Source organism: Peromyscus eremicus, chromosome 7 (genome assembly GCF_949786415.1).
Source record: "Peromyscus eremicus chromosome 7, PerEre_H2_v1, whole genome shotgun sequence".
Classification (NCBI taxonomy): domain Eukaryota; kingdom Metazoa; phylum Chordata; class Mammalia; order Rodentia; family Cricetidae; genus Peromyscus; species Peromyscus eremicus.
Window position 1 is genome coordinate 73,858,717 of NC_081422.1, and position 6,059 is coordinate 73,864,775.

A 6,059-nucleotide genomic window follows, 5' to 3' on the forward strand; every position below is an offset into this window, starting at 1 on the left:
AAATATTTTAATTAAATACAGAGATTCTCCACCAACTCCAGTCCTCAATTATTTAAGACTTTAAGAAATGGCATTAATAAAGATGCTGACAAACTCCTGACCGTGGAGAGCAGAAAATGAGTTCTCAATGAACATAGTGGTTGTTGTTGCTCTCATAATAAATGAGGTCTTATAACTAGGAAGGCTGAACACTTCCCTCATGTGGTTTAAATTAATCCATAAAACTTTTCATATGCAGTTTGTTCCATACATACCCTAAAACATGTTGCTTAAAGGAGCAATGTAAGTCCACATGTCCCTGACAGTGAGGCAGACACACCAAGGAATCTTTTGTAGCCACATGGATCATGCACAATTTAAGATCTATGGCTTGAAATTAAAAGAAACATCATGGACACCTCTCCAAACATCTAACCACTCAAAAAAAAATTCTCTCCACTTCTAACATCTGTTGAAAGCAAAGGGGAAGAAAAGAGCCTATACACAGTAATGGCTTTCACAGGGTGAGTTTCATTTCCTGATTGTAAAAGCTTCCTTCCATCACCTTTGAATGCTGCAGCAACTGTTGCAGCTTAGGAACATGATGAAAAGAAGTGAATCTGATCTCATATGAATCATCACAGTGAGCAATATTACTTTGACTTTTAAACATCAACTTTAAAATATAGATTTAAGTTATAGAAAATATCTTTTTTCCAACTAGTATTAACTGAAAAGTAGATAGAACATGCTGCTTTTTAATAAATGTACCCAAAACAATTATTTCAACCAGACAGGAAAAAATCTTACTAAAAGGGAATTATGTGAAAGATTCATTCTTCTTCCAATCAGCACACATCAAAAGTTGGCATTCTGCAATGCTCAGGCAAAGCTGGCATTCCATGAAGAATCAGAGACACAGCGTTTTCCAGATATGTGAATCCATTTCTGACCCATTTCTTTGAAAAGGATTCCAAATTGGTTAAGTGTGTGGCAGCTCAGGATGCCACCGTGGATCACCTTCAAAGAATGTTCTGAGAAAAGAACCTCAGTCCATTCTACCATTCTTAACAAATATCCTCTTCTGGCCTCAGTAGGAGGCCTCATATAGCATTCACACACACACACACACACACACACACACACACACACACACACACAGAGAGAGAGAGAGAGAGAGAGAGAGAGAGAGAGAGAGAGAGAGAGAACACATAAACCTTTAAAAAGAAAAATGCCTGTAAAGTCACTATAATCAACATGATTATATTAGAAAACAAACAAATGCATGTCAGGTTAAGTAAAAAGTCCAAAGAAATCTTAAAACACAACAAAACTGACATTTCATATTTTTTTTAGTGAATGACTATTTAATGGTATAGGTACAGCTATTTGCATATGAAAAATATGATCACACATTTGCATCAGTAAATTTCAGTCATATTAAAAACCTTTTATGATCAAATTTCAACATCTCTTCATTATAAAGCTTATGAAGAAACTAGGAATTAACAGGAACATACCCCAAAATAAAAAGGCTATATACAAAAAACATACAGCCAACATTTTACTTAATGAGGAAAAATTAAGAGCATTTCTTCCAAAATCTGGAACAAGAATGCCCATCCTCTCCATTCTTACTTGATATAATGTTTGAAGTCTTTACTAGATGAGTGAGACAAGAGAAAGAAATAAAGGGAAACATGAGAAAGGAAGAAGTCAAATTATTTCTACCTGCACATGAAATAACCCTAAAATGAAAATACCTTGGAAATTCTACCATAATAAATACTCTTAAACCTGATAAACACCTTTAGAAAAGTAACAGAATCCAAAAATCAACATGCAAAAATAAGATGCTTTCCTATGCACCAATAATAAACTTAGAGGAAATCAGAGGGAAAATCTCACTCGCAAAGGCTTCAATTCAAAAAATAAATAACTACATTGGTTACTTTCCTACTGCTGCAATGAAATACCACAGCCAAAAACAACTTATGTAAGAGTTTACTTTGGCTTAAGTTTCTAAAGGATTAGAGTCTAGGTGACAGGGAAGGCTTGGCAGCAGGTGGCAGAAGCAGAGAGCTGGCTGGTCACATGTCATCTGCACACAGGAAGCAAAGAAGGAAGCAGGAAATGGAACAAAGCTATAAAGCTTCAAAATCTGCCCCCAGCCGTGTACTTCCTCTGACAAAGTTGTACCTCTTAGAGATTCAACAACTTCCCTAAACAGAGTCACCAACTGAGACCAAGTGGAGACATTTCACATTCAAACCACTCCATTAATCTTAGGAATAAACCTCACCAAAAAGGGGAAAGACCTGTACAATGAAAACCTTAAGACACTGAAAAAAGAAAGTGAGAAAGACACTAGAAGATGGGAAGACCTCCCTGCTGTGAGATGGTCTTTCTGTACACTGTGAATATGTGTTGCTACCATTGGTTAATAAAGAAGCTGTTTTGGCCTGTGGCAAGACAGGATACAGCCAGGGAGGAAATCCAAGAGAGATACAAGGAGAAGAAAGGTGAAGTTGGGTGGAGAACACTGAGAGCCACCAGGGGAGCAAGATATAATGGAACACAGGTAAAGCCATGAGACACATGGCGATACATAAATTAATAGAAATGGGTTAATTTAAGATGTAAGAGCTAGTTAGCAATAAGCCTGAGCCATAGGCCAAACAGTTTGTAATCCATATTAAGCCTCTGAGTGATTATTTTATGAAATGGCTACTGCCTAGGCAGGACTGGGAGGAACGGAGAAACTTTCATCAACACTTTCCATTCTTGCGTGGTATAATTAACATTACCATTCTTGTGGATTGGCATAATTAACATTGTAAAAACAACTATCTTTTTTTAAGCCATAGATTTCATGGAACTTCCATAAAAATTCCAATAGTATTCCTTACAGAACTAGAACAAACATCAAAAAGTTCACACAAAAGCAAGAGCATCCTGAATGATCAAAAGCAGAAAGAGCAATGCTGGAGAAATCACAATGCCCAACCTTAAACAGAACCAGCACAATACTATCACAAAGACAGACATCTAAACCAATGTAACAGAACAGAGAACCCAGAAATAAACCCACACAGTTACAGCTACCTCATTTCTTAAATATTGTAAATAATTTTATAAATAGATAAGGACTGTTTTTAACATCTTCTCCCCTCTTCCCTCCAACTACTCCCATGTTCCTTCAACTCCTCCCTTAAATTCATGGTCTATTATTCTTTAATTATTACTATGTTTTTATATATATATGTATGTGTAAATTTATAAATGCAACAATTTGGGATCGAATAACCTATCAGGGGCTTATCCCCCGAGAAGAGGGGTTCTCCCTTTCTCATCAGCCTGTAAAACCTCGTGAAATTTTCCCCATCCATATTGATGTCAGTTGGTGTTCTTTTTCAGGTCTTGTTTTTGTAGCATGAATCTTAAAGGGTCTTATTAATAAAAACAAACCTGAAGCCAGGTATTGGGGTGAATGCTGGAAGATCAGAGAAGCAGAACAAGCCACAGCCACCTCACCTCGCCAATTCCTCAGCCGATCCTGTTTCCTCAGACTAGAAGCCTCTGAGTCCTCATCCAAATGGATCTCAGCTGAACTGATGCTCAAAAGCCTAAAAGCTTAACTGACCCTAGTTCCTGGTTTTCATGCCTTATATACCTTTCCACTTCCTGCCATCACTTCCTGGGATTAAAGGCATGTGGCACCATGCCTGGCTATTTCCAGTGTGACATTGAACTCACAGAGATCCAGATGGATCTCTGCCTTCGGAATGTTTGGATTAAAGGCGTGTGTGCCACTATTTTCTGGCCTCTATAACTAGTGGTTGTTCTGTTCTCTGACCCCAGATAAGTTTATTAGGGTGTACAATATTTTGGGGAACATAATATCACCACATGTTTTGTTAACCATATTGTTGAGACTTCATGGGTAGAGCCTCCCTGTCATCCATAAAAGACACAATCTCACAAGAGACACCCTGGTCTTCTGGCTCTTACAATCTTGATAACACTGTCAAAACATGCATTGTAGAAAAAATAACCTCTAAGAAATGATGTTGCAAGAACTGGATTTTCTAATGTAAAAAAAAGTAAATCTAGGTGTAAATCTCCCAAGATGGATGAAAATCAATTCAAAATGTATCAAAGACCTTAATGTAAGGTCTGAATCTTTGAAACTACTAGAGGACAGCAGAGAAAATATTTTTTCTTAAGAAATTGTTTGTTCATTTTACATACCAATCACAGATCCCCCTCTCCTCCCTCCTCCTGCCCCTCCAGCCTCCCCCCCAACCCACCCCCATTCCAGAGAAAATACTTTAAGACATAGGGCAGACAGAGCTGACAGAATCAGGAAGTCTCTCTCCAGGAGTCCAATTGGCGAGAAAGAGGAGGGTTTATATGAGCAAGAATTGTTGAGATCAAGGTTGGATAAAGCACAGGGACAAATAGCCAAACAAATGGAAACACATGAACTATGAACCAATGGCTGAGGGGCCCCCAACTGGACCAGGCCCTCTGAATGGGTGAGATAGTCGATTGCCTTGATCTGTTTGGGAGGCATCAAGGCAGTGGGACTGGGTCCTGTGCTCATTGCATGAGTTGGCTGTTGGAAACCTGGGGCTTATACAGGGTTGCTTGGCTCAGCCTGGGAGGAGGGTACTGGACCTGCCTGGACTGAGTCTACCAGGTTGATCTCAGTCCTCGAGGGAGGCTTTGCCCTGGATGAGGTGGGAATAGGGGGTAGGCTGGGGGGAAGGGGAGAGGGGTGGGAGGGGGAAAACAAAGGAATCCGTGGCTGATATATAGAACTGAATTGTATTGTTGTATTGTAAAATAAAATAAAATAAAATTTAAAAAAAAGACATAGGGCAGATGATGATTCCCTGAAAAAATAATACAATAAAAGAAATTAATTTTAAGAATTGTCAAATGAGATTACAAGAAATTTTAAAACTTCTGACAGGAGTAAATAATTGCCAGACTCTGCCTCATTGCCTAGAGAATGGGCAAACAATCATGAATAACTATATATGTGACAGGGGATTAAGGTGTAAGATATACAAAGTACTTCAAAACTTAAACACCAAAAACCAAAAGCATCCTGTCAGTAAATGTGCTAATGAACTAAATAGACAGTTCTCAAAAGAAGAAATAAAAATGGCCCATAAAGAGTTGAAAATTTTTCAGCATTGATAGCTATTAGAAAACTCTAAATTGCTTTTGGCTCTAGGAGCAGCACCCTGGTAGTCAGTAAGAAGGAAGCCAAGAAGAAAACAATTAATCCATTTTCTAAGATTGGTGTGATGTGAAGGCTCCGAGTATGTTCAATATTAGAAACATTGGATAGACACTAGTCACAAGGCCTCAAGGAATCAAAATTGTATCTGATTGCACACAACACAGATTTTGTGTTTAAAGTGGGCCTTGCTGATCTACAGAATGATGAAGTTGCATTTTAAAAATTCAGGCTAATTACCAAGAATGTTCAGGGCAAAAACTGTATGACTAACTTCCATGTCATAGATCTTACCCAGGACAAAAAAAAAAAAATGTGTTCCATGGTCAAAAAGTGGCAGATCATGATTGAAGTTCAGGCTGATGTTAAGACAACTGATGCTTATTTGCTGCATCTGTTCTGTGTTGGTTTCACTAAAAAACGCAATAACCAAATATGCAAGGCCTCCTATGTGCAACACCATCGGGTCTGCCATATCCGAAAGAAGATGGTGGACCCATCCTCAGGTCTCCCAAGAGAACTTAGTTCATAGATTTCAGACTCAACGTCTGCAATTTGAATAGGGAATTCTTTGTCTATGTGGGGAATTAGCAAAGCTCTTTAAGAATCACATAGTAAATATCATTGACTCTCAGACTATTTATCCTCTGCCATATCTGCAGCTGCTCAACTCTGCCATAGCAAATGGGTGGATGTGGCAATATTCTAACAATGATTTATTTTTTCACTAATTTATTTTTTGTTATACTATTTTTCATCCAATATATTTTTATCATATTCTCCCCCTCATCCATCTCCTTCCTACCTCCCTACCTACCCAACTTTATCT

The 6,059-nt window shown here is 38.2% G+C and overlaps 1 pseudogene; it reads left to right on the plus strand.

Moving 5' to 3' along the window:
- Positions 1-2,549: 2,549 nt before the first annotated feature.
- LOC131915648 (small ribosomal subunit protein eS1-like) lies at positions 2,550-5,762 on the plus strand (annotated as a pseudogene).
- Positions 5,763-6,059: the final 297 nt, after the last annotated feature.